Below are 11,529 nucleotides of genomic sequence, written 5' to 3'. Positions count from 1 at the left end.
ATCCCCTTCCCAGAATCTCATAACGAGGTCGCCATTGACGCAGCTCGGGCAGCCAATCAGAGCACAGCAGATATTCCCTATCCTCCTGTGTGGATGGAATAGAAGCACATGTCAAACAACCAGTGAGGGAAAAATTTGCAGTGGCGAGTTCGTGGATCTAGGCATCCTACTACCTAACATCAAGAAAGCCATCACGAGGAAGGTGTGATAACCATGCCATATGATTCTTCAGTTAAGGTCATTTTGAAACCGAGCAGCAAACCAAGCGCCTCATCCTGGCAAGCTGGACTTCGGCATTCCATATTTTCATGTATATATATATGTTAGTAGAAACACTTGCATTTAGTACTTACTGCTAAATGGCTTTATCGCGTGTATCCAAACCATGGGCTTGTTACTGCTGTAACTCAATCATCACCCCTTGTAACTCAATCATCACCCCAAGAGAAGAGCAGCCATCAACCACAAACTCATGAGGGGAGCCAAGCAGGCAAGGACAACTGGGAGACAAACCCAGGGAGTACGCATAGTACAGGAGGCAACAGATGATGAGTCTTCGAATGACGGGAATATTGAAGATGGCACGTCCATGGACAGAATCGATACACATGCCAAACAACCAAACATCTGTCCATGGCAAGCTGGACTTCAGCTTTCCACATATATATATATATATATATGTTAGCAGGCACTCCGACGTACGCACAATGCAGGGGTTACTATCCTACATGGAAACCAGTAGGACAGCGGCGCTTCGATTCGGGGGGATGCCTGGTCGACAACAATAACGACACAGAATGTCAAGGGACCCCTCACGCTGCTGGTAAAACATTGACGGGGAGTTGGTCACACAGCCGGTACAACAACCAGAGTCAGGCGGACGGGGTGCAATGACACAGGGGGACATCGTCAGTAATGTATGCTGGGAATTTAACAAATGTGGTTGTAGCAGGCACAACTGCAAGTACCCTCACAAGTGTGGCAGCAATTCCCACAGCATTAGGATCTGGTTTTGAGGGAGCGGGGACTAACAGGCCCCCTGTAACTGAATCACCCCCAGGTCAGCACCCTGCACCGTGCCCGGGGCACCAGATCCTGCGCAAGCATCATCCCTCCTTTGTTACATCTCTATAGTGCACCATTCACGCACCGTCTCTCTTCAAGTACACACGTGTTTCGCTGTATCTAATCGCTTTCGCTTTGTACGTTTCCTTTGTACACTTTACATAGATTTACGCTTCAAATACCATCTATTTCAGCACTCTTATCACATTTATTTCGCTCTACTACCTAATTTCACCCTCAGGACATTTAACACTTGTGGATTACCGCCCCACCATCTCGACCTTCCGTGACGCCTCCCAAAAGAAGAGCAGCCATCAACCACAAGCTCATGAGGGGAGCCAAGCAGGCAAGGACAACTGGGAGACAAACCCAGGGAGTACGCATAGTACAGGAGGCAACAGCTGATGATGAGTCTTCAAATTACGGGAATATCGAAGATGGCACGTCCACGCTTCATCCCAACAATACAATTAACATGCAATCAGCACAGCTCATAAATGCTCCACAGGCTACTAACTCAGGTACCCAGGTAAATGAGCAACTGGAAAAAATACTCCAGTTGCTGGAACATTTAACGCCCGGTCCGGTTAGCCCAAACCAACAGGTAAGGCTTGTTTTAGTTCACCCGCCATTTTGCCCAACATGGGGACAATCCCCGAGACTCATAACGAGGCTTGGTCAGCCAATCAGAATGCAAGATACAGGGATTCCCTATCCTTCTGTGTGGATGGAATAGACGCAAACGTCAAACAAGAGGTAAGAGAAAAAATCTGGCGTAGCGATTTCATCGACCTAGGCACAATCCTACCAAACACCGAGGAAAGCCATGAGGATGGTACAATAACCATGGCGTATGATTCCTCAGGTAAGATAATTTTTAAACCAATAAAGCTGGACTTCAGCTTTCCACATTTTCATGTATATATATGTTAGAAGGCACGAGGTACACACAACCCAGGGGTTACTATCCTACATGGAAACCATAAGAACCGCAGTGCTTCAATTCTGGGGGGATGCCTGGTCAACCTACGACCAACAATGCCGACACAGAATGTCAAGGGACCCTCACGCCACTGGGACAACACTGACTGGGAGGTTTGGCTGAAGTACATTGTCACACAGCCGGTACAACAACCAGTCAGGTGGATTGGGCGCAATGACACATGGCCATCATCAGTAAGGTATGCTGGGACTTAAACAAATTTGGTTGCAGTTGGCACGGTCAAGGGCAGCCGACTCTAGCTTCCTGACGTCAGGATCATCATATCATCAATGCTGCACCGGCGTTACTGGCACAATGCCAGGGATCCAATAAAGATTGAGGGGATGCGGAAGAATAATAACTGAAGGCTAGCCAACCACATTAAAGAGATCGGCGGAACAATAGTGCCACATCCCCAGATCCTGGCATCGAACAGGACATGGTACACCTGGGAGAGCGTCCATCTCAGTGACTGTGTGTGTGTTTACAAACAATTTATTGCGTGCCCTGGCACTTGTTTTGAACTAATAGGAGGATGTAATCTCCAAAGGTCAGTGGTTCTTTTCAATACATAGGCAAGTTGGGCTACAATGCTATCTCGGCGTATTGCGTGGGCGTGGGGGTGGGGTAGTAGCACTGTGGTGCCTTGTGGCGGGGTTCTTATGGGCTAGTCAGGTGGACGGAACACAATGACACAGGGGGGACATCGCCAGTAAAGTATGCTGGGATTTTAATAAATGTGGTTTTTGCAGGCTCAACTGTAAGTACGCTCACAAATGTGGTAAGTGTGGCAGAAATTCCAACAACTGTAGGACCTGCTTTCGAGGGAATGGGGTCCAACAGACCCCATACAAGCCCAACCAATCTTTCCCTCACATCAAACCAGTCGCCAAGAAAGGTAAATTCAATGGCCCCTTCCCCCATGGATCTCAATGAAATCACACCCTGGTTAATCCAATATGCTAAGGTCAATTATACAGACACAAATTACTTATTGGTAGGTTTTGGTTTCAAGCTTGAGTTCCAGGGAAGCCACACAGGTCGCCTTGCACGAAATTTGTGATCAGCCATGCACCAAGACACGGCAGGCTACGTCAAACAAAAGCTACAAAAGGAAGTTGACTTTGGCAGGATGTCAGGCCCCTTCAAGGACATCACCTGGACAACTTCCAAGTATTGTCGATAGGACAAATCTATAAATGAGGCCCGCTCTATAGACCCAAGCTCTCGAACCACCTTGTAATAACAGAAAGTGCTGTTGGGTCACTGGGTCTTCCTCCACACCAGAGTTGTGTGCTCTTTGTAAGAATACTCACAATGTGGAGTCATGCAACAATGCTCTTTAACAACATGTAGACAAACAAGTCATGTTTGTAAGAGATGCCTACCCTATAAGTTAACCTGGCTATTCTTGATTTGAATGAGAACATGGACAGATCTGTAACATCAAGACGACTGTCTGAAGACATCAAGCACCAGGGTTCTCAGCTTGGATATCCTGTGCATAAGAGGAAGACTTACAAATATAGATAATATTCTGTGGCTCATGTACATTGAGCCAAAGCCCTACCACTGGACCATGAGCTCCATTACATGTGATCAGTGTTCATTTAACACTAACAGGTCATTAGCACCCCTTACACGCATGCACAATTAAGTAAACAATGAAATGCGCATGCATGTGATATGACGGTCCATCCTCCCATTCATCATTTCTGGAAGCCACACCCGCCATTGTTTGTATCAACATGACAACCAAACCAGGGATATGATGTGTTTCACCTCACATTCGATGTGGTCACGGTCGTGGGCTGGTTTACTCCCCGCGGGGTTATAGGAGCTTTGCAGGAGCCTGTCCTCGTTGTGGTAGTGGCCAGTTGACCCAGAAAAAAAAATTCCAGCTATGGGAGATTCCACAAAGAGAAATCAGTTAGGCAAACAAGAAAGATTAATCCAGAAGCAGTTGGAAGAAACTATTGGCGAAACTGATATTACAGTATGGTTGTGACAGGTGCATTTGTAAAACATATGCGCACCGGATCTCTTCAAGTAAGCACATGTTTGGTAGTAAATAATAGCTTTCTACTTTTACGATGTACTCTATAAATACCATTTATTTCATCACTCATCAACTTTACGCGATGACTCCCAAGAGAAGAGCAGCCATCAACCACAGACTTGTGAGAGGAGCCAAGCAGGCCAGGACAACCAGGAGACAAATCCCGGGTGGACACATTATACAGGAGGCCACAGCCAAGAGTGATTTTACGGGAATATTGAAGGTGGCACGTCCATGCTTCCACCCAACAACGCAATTAACGTGCAATCTGCACAGCTTATTAATGCAGCACAGGCAACTAATTAAGGTAGCCAGGTAAAACAACAACTAGAAAAAATTTTACAAACCTGTAGAGGTTATGAATTCTCTGATGAAATCCTCCTTGGGGCACTTATTGCATTTTCCTGGCTCAAGAAAATCTACATGACATAGTTGTAACCATTTTCCTTAATAAAAATTGTTACCACACAAAAAACTTTGTTTTTGTATGATATACGTCCACCCTTATGGTGCCTCACCCTCCACGGCGCGTCACGCCAAGGGAAGCAACTCTCACCCAAATCACTTTCCATATGTCTAATGCTGACGGAATGTGGGGAGGCGGGTGGCCGTGCCCCAAGGAGGATTTCATCAGAGAATTCATAACCTCTACAGGTTTGTAAAATTCTCTTTCAGATTAAATCCTCCTTGGGGCACTTATTGCATCAAGATAGACTCCTAAAGATAATCTAGGAAGTGGCATCCGTCAGCAACAAGCGTGCATAAAATACATCGTATTTTGATTATTTCAATGAATAAACAAGAGTTCAATAAATGGAACCAACCTTATCGTGAGGCACCACCGTCGAAAGGCGGGGGCTGGAGACAGGGCGTTATCGACCATACACAATGAAAAGAGCCATTCTTTGTGGCTCATCATATCGAGAACTCGAGACACACACACCCCCCACCCCACCCACTTTTTTGAACAAGTGATATTGGGGGCACAGATCACGAGAGACTATAAACCCGCACAGAGCTAGGCCAGAGGGTCCCCGTAATCGAAGGAGTGCATGTGCAATTACGATGATTATCGACTAGTAATGGCTGGTATTGTATCGACCGTAGAAGATAAAATACGGACCGTTACTGAGCAGTGTTATAACCGGTCCGGGCGGTCTAAAATCTCGAAGGCTCAATCGGCTAGAGATGTAGTACTTTGCCCAGTTCGGAGAACTGACTGACCAAACCGAGCACGCTCGCTTGAGTGTTTGTCGAGTTGGTAATGTTTGATGAACGTGCTCGGCTGGCTCCAAATAGCCGCGGAGCAGATCTCCTCAATGGGCAGAGCCGCAGCATACGCTTGTGTCGTAGCCACTGCTCTAACCGAATGAGCCTTCAACTTGGTAGGGGGGTCCCTGCCTTGAAGCGTGTACGCCGTACATATAGTAGAGACTATCCACCGCGAGATAGTTTGTTTGCTCGCAGGTGAGCCAGCCTTCCTACCGCCATAACAGCAAAATAGTTGATTATCCTTACGGATACCCTTAGTTCTGCTGATATAGGACTTAAGGGTCCTGCGGACATCCAAGACATGAGCATGTCTTGTAGTGGTCCCCGACGAGGAAGGCTGTGAAAGAGCACGTAGCTCAATAGGAGCCGTCACGTGGAAGGCGTGTGCGACCTTAGGACGGTAAGAGTCCGGCAGGCGAATACTGACCCTGTCCCGGTGAAAGACAGTTAGTTCGGGATCGGCTGACATTGCGTGAATGTCGCCTACCCGTCTGCCGGACGTTACCGCCACAAGGAACGCCGTCTTCCAGCTCAACAGCTGAAGAGAGAGAGACGACAGATCCCGAAAAGAAGGACCGGACAGCCAATCAAGAACGATTGACAATTCCCAAGGGGGACTGATCCGCCGGACAGGCGGTCGGATCCTGTCCACACCTGCTAAAAAACGCTGCACTAATGGGTGCGCACCCAAAAGTGCCCCGTCGACGGGGACGTGAAAGGCAGCGATAGCTGTAGAGTACCCCCGGACTGTCGATGCGGCCAGGCCGACATCTAGTCGCGACTGGAGGAACTCAAGTACGGCTACGAGATCTGCAGAAAAGGGATCTGCAATCCTTCTATCGACACACCAGCGCGCATAGCAGGCCCATCTATCCTCGTACTGAACGTTTGTCGAATCCCTCCGCGAAGCCAGTATTGTGTCTGCAACTCGTGCAGGAATACCGCTCTCCTGGAGGCGATTCCGGACAGTGGCCAAGCCACCCACTGAATCCTGGGATTCGGGTGGAGGGCCTCGTTCTGGGATAGGAGGTCCGGTCGTAAAGGTAATAGAACAGGAGGCTGAGCCAGAAACCTGAGTATGACTGGAAACCAACTCTGCGCCGACCAAAGGGGTGCCAGGAGCACAAGTAGTCGCGCAGGCTGAGTGGCTAGCTGAGACAGGACCTTGGAAATCAGAGGTACTGGGGGGAATGCCCACAGTATTCTGTCCGTCCAATCTAGCTGGAAGGCGTCCGGTGCCACCGACCTCGGGTCGGGGACTCGGGAGCAGAACGTTGGTGTCTGGTGATTCACCCCAGACGCAAACAGATCCACCTGGAACGACCCGTATAACTGGGAGATAATCCCGAATATCCCCGGGTCGAGCCTCCACTCGTGAGGAGCGAGGATCCGGCGAGACAGAGCGTCCGCACGGACGTTGTCTACCCCCGGGAGATAAACAGGTAGCACCCTGATAACGTGTGAGTCGCACCATAGGAGGAACTGCCACGTCTCTTGGAGAAGCGACGGAGACACCGTTCCCCCCTGCTTCCGGATGTAAGTCATTGCCGTTTGGTTGTCCATCTCTAGACGCACCACTTGGCCACGAAGCAGATCCAGGAAGCGTTGGAACACCAACCTGACCGCTCTCAGTTCTAGCACATTGATATGCAGTTTGATCTCCTGCTGGGACCATAGTCCCGAGGCAGTGTGATCGTTCAGAACGCCTCCCCAGCCGGAGAGTGACGCGTCTGTTTGAACTGTGAGAGACGGCACGGGAGTGTCGAGGGGGAGCCCCCGGGACAGATTCCCGACCTCGGTCCACCACTGAAGGTGTGCATTGAGCCACTGCGGAGTCTCGAGAACAGTCTCGAGATCTTCCGAGTTCACCCAAAGTCGACGGAGCGCTTGTTGAATGGGTCTCATTCTCAAGCGCGCCCGCCAAACCACATCCACTGTCGCCGCCATGTTGCCCAGTAACTGGAGCCATGTACGAGCAGTGTGACTGGCGGACAGAAGGAACTGGGAAGTAACACTTCTGACCTTGGTAATGCGATCTTGTGACAGAGATACAAGTCCGCTCACCGTGTTGAAATTCGCCCCTAGGAAGACTAGATTCTGAGTAGGGCTCAGATCTGACTTCTTGAGATTGACTATCCACCCTAGAGTGATCAGAATATCTATCACTTGTTGTGTAGCTATCTGACTCAGGGATTGCGATAGAGCTCTTAGTAACCAGTCGTCGAGGTACGGATGGCAGAACCGACCTTTTGACCTGGCCACTTGGGCGGGAATCAACATCAGCTTGGTGAACACCCTCGGGGCCGTAGCGATCCCGAATGGTAGAACCCTGAACTGATAACACCTCCCGTCGAAAGAAAACCTGAGGTATTTCTTGAACTCGGGGTGTATGGGTACGTGGAGATAGGCGTCTTTTAGGTCTATTGACGTTAGCCATTCTCCGGTCTCGACAGCTGAGATCACCGAGCGCAGTGTCTCCATCCTGAAGGACAGTACCTCTATAAGTTTGTTCAGCCTTCTCAGATTGAGAATAGGCCTGAACCCTCCGTCTTTTTTGGTGACTAGGAAATATGTCGAGTAGAAGCCCTCGCTTTCCTGTCCCACGGGAACCGGTTCGATCGCAGCCTTCATAAGAAGTGCGTCGACCTCGGCACGGAGGAATTCCGCCCTCTCCAGGGTAGCAGGCACCGGAGTGTGCTTTATCCCGGAGAAGGGGGGCGGATGATGTTTCCACCGAGGCAAATGGCCATCCCTTAGAGTGGACAGGGTCCAGGGATTGGATGTGACTGTCTCCCATTCCTGCAGGAATAGAGCCAGTCGGCCGCCTACGGGGACATCCGGCTTGAGGCAGCGGACCCCGGCTGTCGGCAGTTCGAAAACATGCGACCGTGGGTCCGCCCGGGGCGCTTCGGGCGCTAATGGGAACCCGATGGGTTCCCGGCCCCGCGAAAAGGCTGCTGGCCTCGACCAGCTGCCCTGCCCCGGCCCCTGCCTCTCTTGCTCCTCCCGGCGCCCTTACCTGAAGGAAGCGGCTGCTTCCAAGCAGGTGCAGACTTCTGACCCGGCGCGTCAGCGTAGGAGGAAGCAAGTGGAGAGGTCCGCTTACGCGGTTTAACGCATGGTACCTCCAACAAGGCCTTAGAATCCTTGATGGAGGCATACAACTGTGCGGCCTCTCGGACCACCTGCTGAGCCCCAGGGAAGAGGGTGGCACCCATCTTATAAGGCAAAGCAAGTAGATCCTGGCGTGTGGAAGCCGAGTATTTGGATACCGACATCCACAGCCTGCGCATGCCCATGACTGCGCACATCATCTGCGAGGCACAGCTACGAATAGCGTCCCTCGCAAGATGACTATGTACCTCCGTAAGTTGCGCGGCCAACTCCGAAGAGTCGGCCGGCCCCTCTCCCGCTAACTCCCTCTGTACGGCCGACAGATAAGCGGAGTGTACGGACACCCGGAGCTGCTGACATGCGTTACGATATTGCTCCTCGAAGCAAACGTAAGCAGCCTTCAGCTCCGTACCGCACGCGGGAAAGGGTGGCAACCGCCGGCCCTGCTTGACCTTAGCCAAGTTGGGGGTCGAAGACCCCCCCAGGGTAACGGAGGTCCAGACGCATTCGTCCACCACCGGTACCTCAAAATCACTATCCTCTGCTAACGGGTACCGCTTAATAAGTTCGGGCAGGTCGAACTTCCTGCGGGCACCCGACAACAGAGGGTTGATGACTTCATGCACCAATGAAGACAGAATACGGAGCCGCACCTGGGGCGCCTTGCTCCGAGCAAAAGCGTCCCCCGGAAGGCGGAACTCAGTCGGATCCGACTGGGGCATGGGCGCAGCCACCTGAGGCAGTACCTGGACAATCTTGTCCCGTACATGCCTCAACGAGGAAACGAAGGAAAATATTCCCGAGGTCTCCGAGTCGTCTCCCCCCTCCTCCATCCACTCCTCCTCTCTCGATTCCGAGCCGAAATTAATCGACTCTTCCCCGAGAGAAGAGGCAGACGAAGTCGGAAGGGGACGCCCGAAGGCCTGGGCCTTCGCATCCCCGGGCTGCACCCGGCCCGAAGCCGAGTCCCGGTCCCGAGGTGCCGGGGGTTCAAGGGAACCCACCTGGCTCTGGGCTAGAAATCCGCTAGAGGAAGCCTCGGCCTCGGAAGAGGCGTCTGGCTCCGCTAGGGAGAACTGTGCGTCGGTAGTGAACGGGCCAGTGCCCGCCACCCCTCCGCTGGGGAGCGACCTCGAGCCGGCGCCGAAGCCCGGTCTGAGTTCGTCCCCGAGACCAAGTGGCCTGCCTCGGCCGACGCCGGGCATATCACAAGGTCTCGAAGCCGCGTCCGGCGCCGACAACGGGGAAGGCTCGGTCCGCAACTCCTCTCGGAGCTGAGACTTTACCTCCTCCATCATCGACGCCATCTGCGACCTCAACAAGGCAGAGATGTCTGCCAAAGACGGTGCAGGAGAGGGTGCAGTGATTGTGACGGGGACCCTAGAGCCTTCTCCCCCGGCCCCCGGGGAGGGAGCGGAGGAGACAGTCTCAGCTGCCTTTTTACCCTTTCTTACTTTTTTTGAGGGGGGCGGGGCGGTCTTTGCCGATCTAATGTCCACCCCCGCCTTCAATAGACCCTTAAAGTGTAAGAGGTCCACATTTCTCTTTTTTTGCGCCCGTGGTGTAAATGCAACACAGATCGGGCATGACCCATCGTCATGCCCGTCTTCGGCCAAACACTTTATGCAGGTATCATGCCTGTCTTGGGGGGGAATCGAAGCCGAGCACCCCGTACACAGTTTGAAGGTCTGTAAAAAAGACCGTAATTTTTGAGTTTGGCGGGAAGGGTAATAAAGTGTATCAGTGCGATTGAAAGATCGGAAAGATACGTGCATAAATTGTGTAACTAGAAGCAAAGGCGTAATTTAGAATGCGATTGGTAACGCGATACTAATAGCCAATGTCGTAGTATAATTATAACACCAAAGTGGGCGTGTTAGGCGCGAAGGTGTAGAAAACCCGTAAAAAAGGTAAGTGTAATTTAAAATAATTAACACACCACCTTGGGTTTATTTAAAGGAAAAGATTGTAGGCTAAAGCCCGATGATATAGATTAAAAAACCGAAGCCGTTTTTGATGGCCCTGGTGTTACATATATCATACGTGGCACTACAAAATGGACGCTACGACGGCCTTATTTCAAAGGTATCGTACACGTGTCACATAATTACAACTTTATAACTTTACAATGCGAGGTATTACGCCTTTGCATGAAAGAAATGTACCATACATACAGTTTGGTCTGCCATGGTTCTTGTACGAACGATTATCTTGTCTTTATATTGTCTTGAAAAAAACAGCACGTCTGTCTTTGTCAGATGACATAAGGAAAGTGATTTGGGTGAGAGTTGCTTCCCTTGGCGTGACGCGCCGTGGAGGGTGAGGCACCATAAGGGTGGACGTATATCATACAAAAACAAAGTTTTTTGTGTGGTAACAATTTTTATTAAGGAAAATGGTTACAACTATGTCATGTAGATTTTCTTGAGCCAGGAAAATGCAATAAGTGCCCCAAGGAGGATTTAATCTGAAAGAGAATACTTCAGTTCCTAGAACTTTCAGTGCCCGGCTCTGCCACCACAAACCAGCAGGTACGGCTTCTTTCAGTCATATTTCCACCTCAAAGGTTCCCAGACAAAATCTATGTCGTATGTAAAGTAGAGAAATCAGTCGGGCAAACAAGAAAGATAACTTCACAAGCAGGTCAGAAGAACTGAGTTTGAAGTATGGCAGCATTTGTAGAGCATGTGAAAATCGTTTTTTCACACTACATGATAAACGTATAAACTGTGTTCAATGTAACTATGAGCGCAGCCTCAAATTCCTTGACAATGTTGGGCGAACTTTTAACAGAGCAGATTGACATGATCAATGATTTGCATCTGTATCGTTCTGTAATAGAGTTCAATTGTACTATTTGAATATTACTGGTGTTTTTAAAGGCCCGAGTATTTCTCCCATGGGAGAAAAATATTAGCCTAGCCCATGCTCACCAAGCAGAGGGGTGACTGAAATATGAGCCTGATAGAAATCTCTGCTTTGGCCATGGGGCTGTGTAGGCGTGTGCCGTATGTCACAGCATGGCACCTCTAATTAC

Source organism: Haliotis rufescens, unplaced genomic scaffold (genome assembly GCF_023055435.1).
Source record: "Haliotis rufescens isolate VD_foot unplaced genomic scaffold, xgHalRufe1.0.p SCAF_4, whole genome shotgun sequence".
Classification (NCBI taxonomy): Eukaryota; Metazoa; Mollusca; class Gastropoda; order Lepetellida; family Haliotidae; genus Haliotis; species Haliotis rufescens.
The sequence above is the reverse complement of the archived record's forward strand: the minus strand, read 5'-3'. Positions refer to the sequence as shown.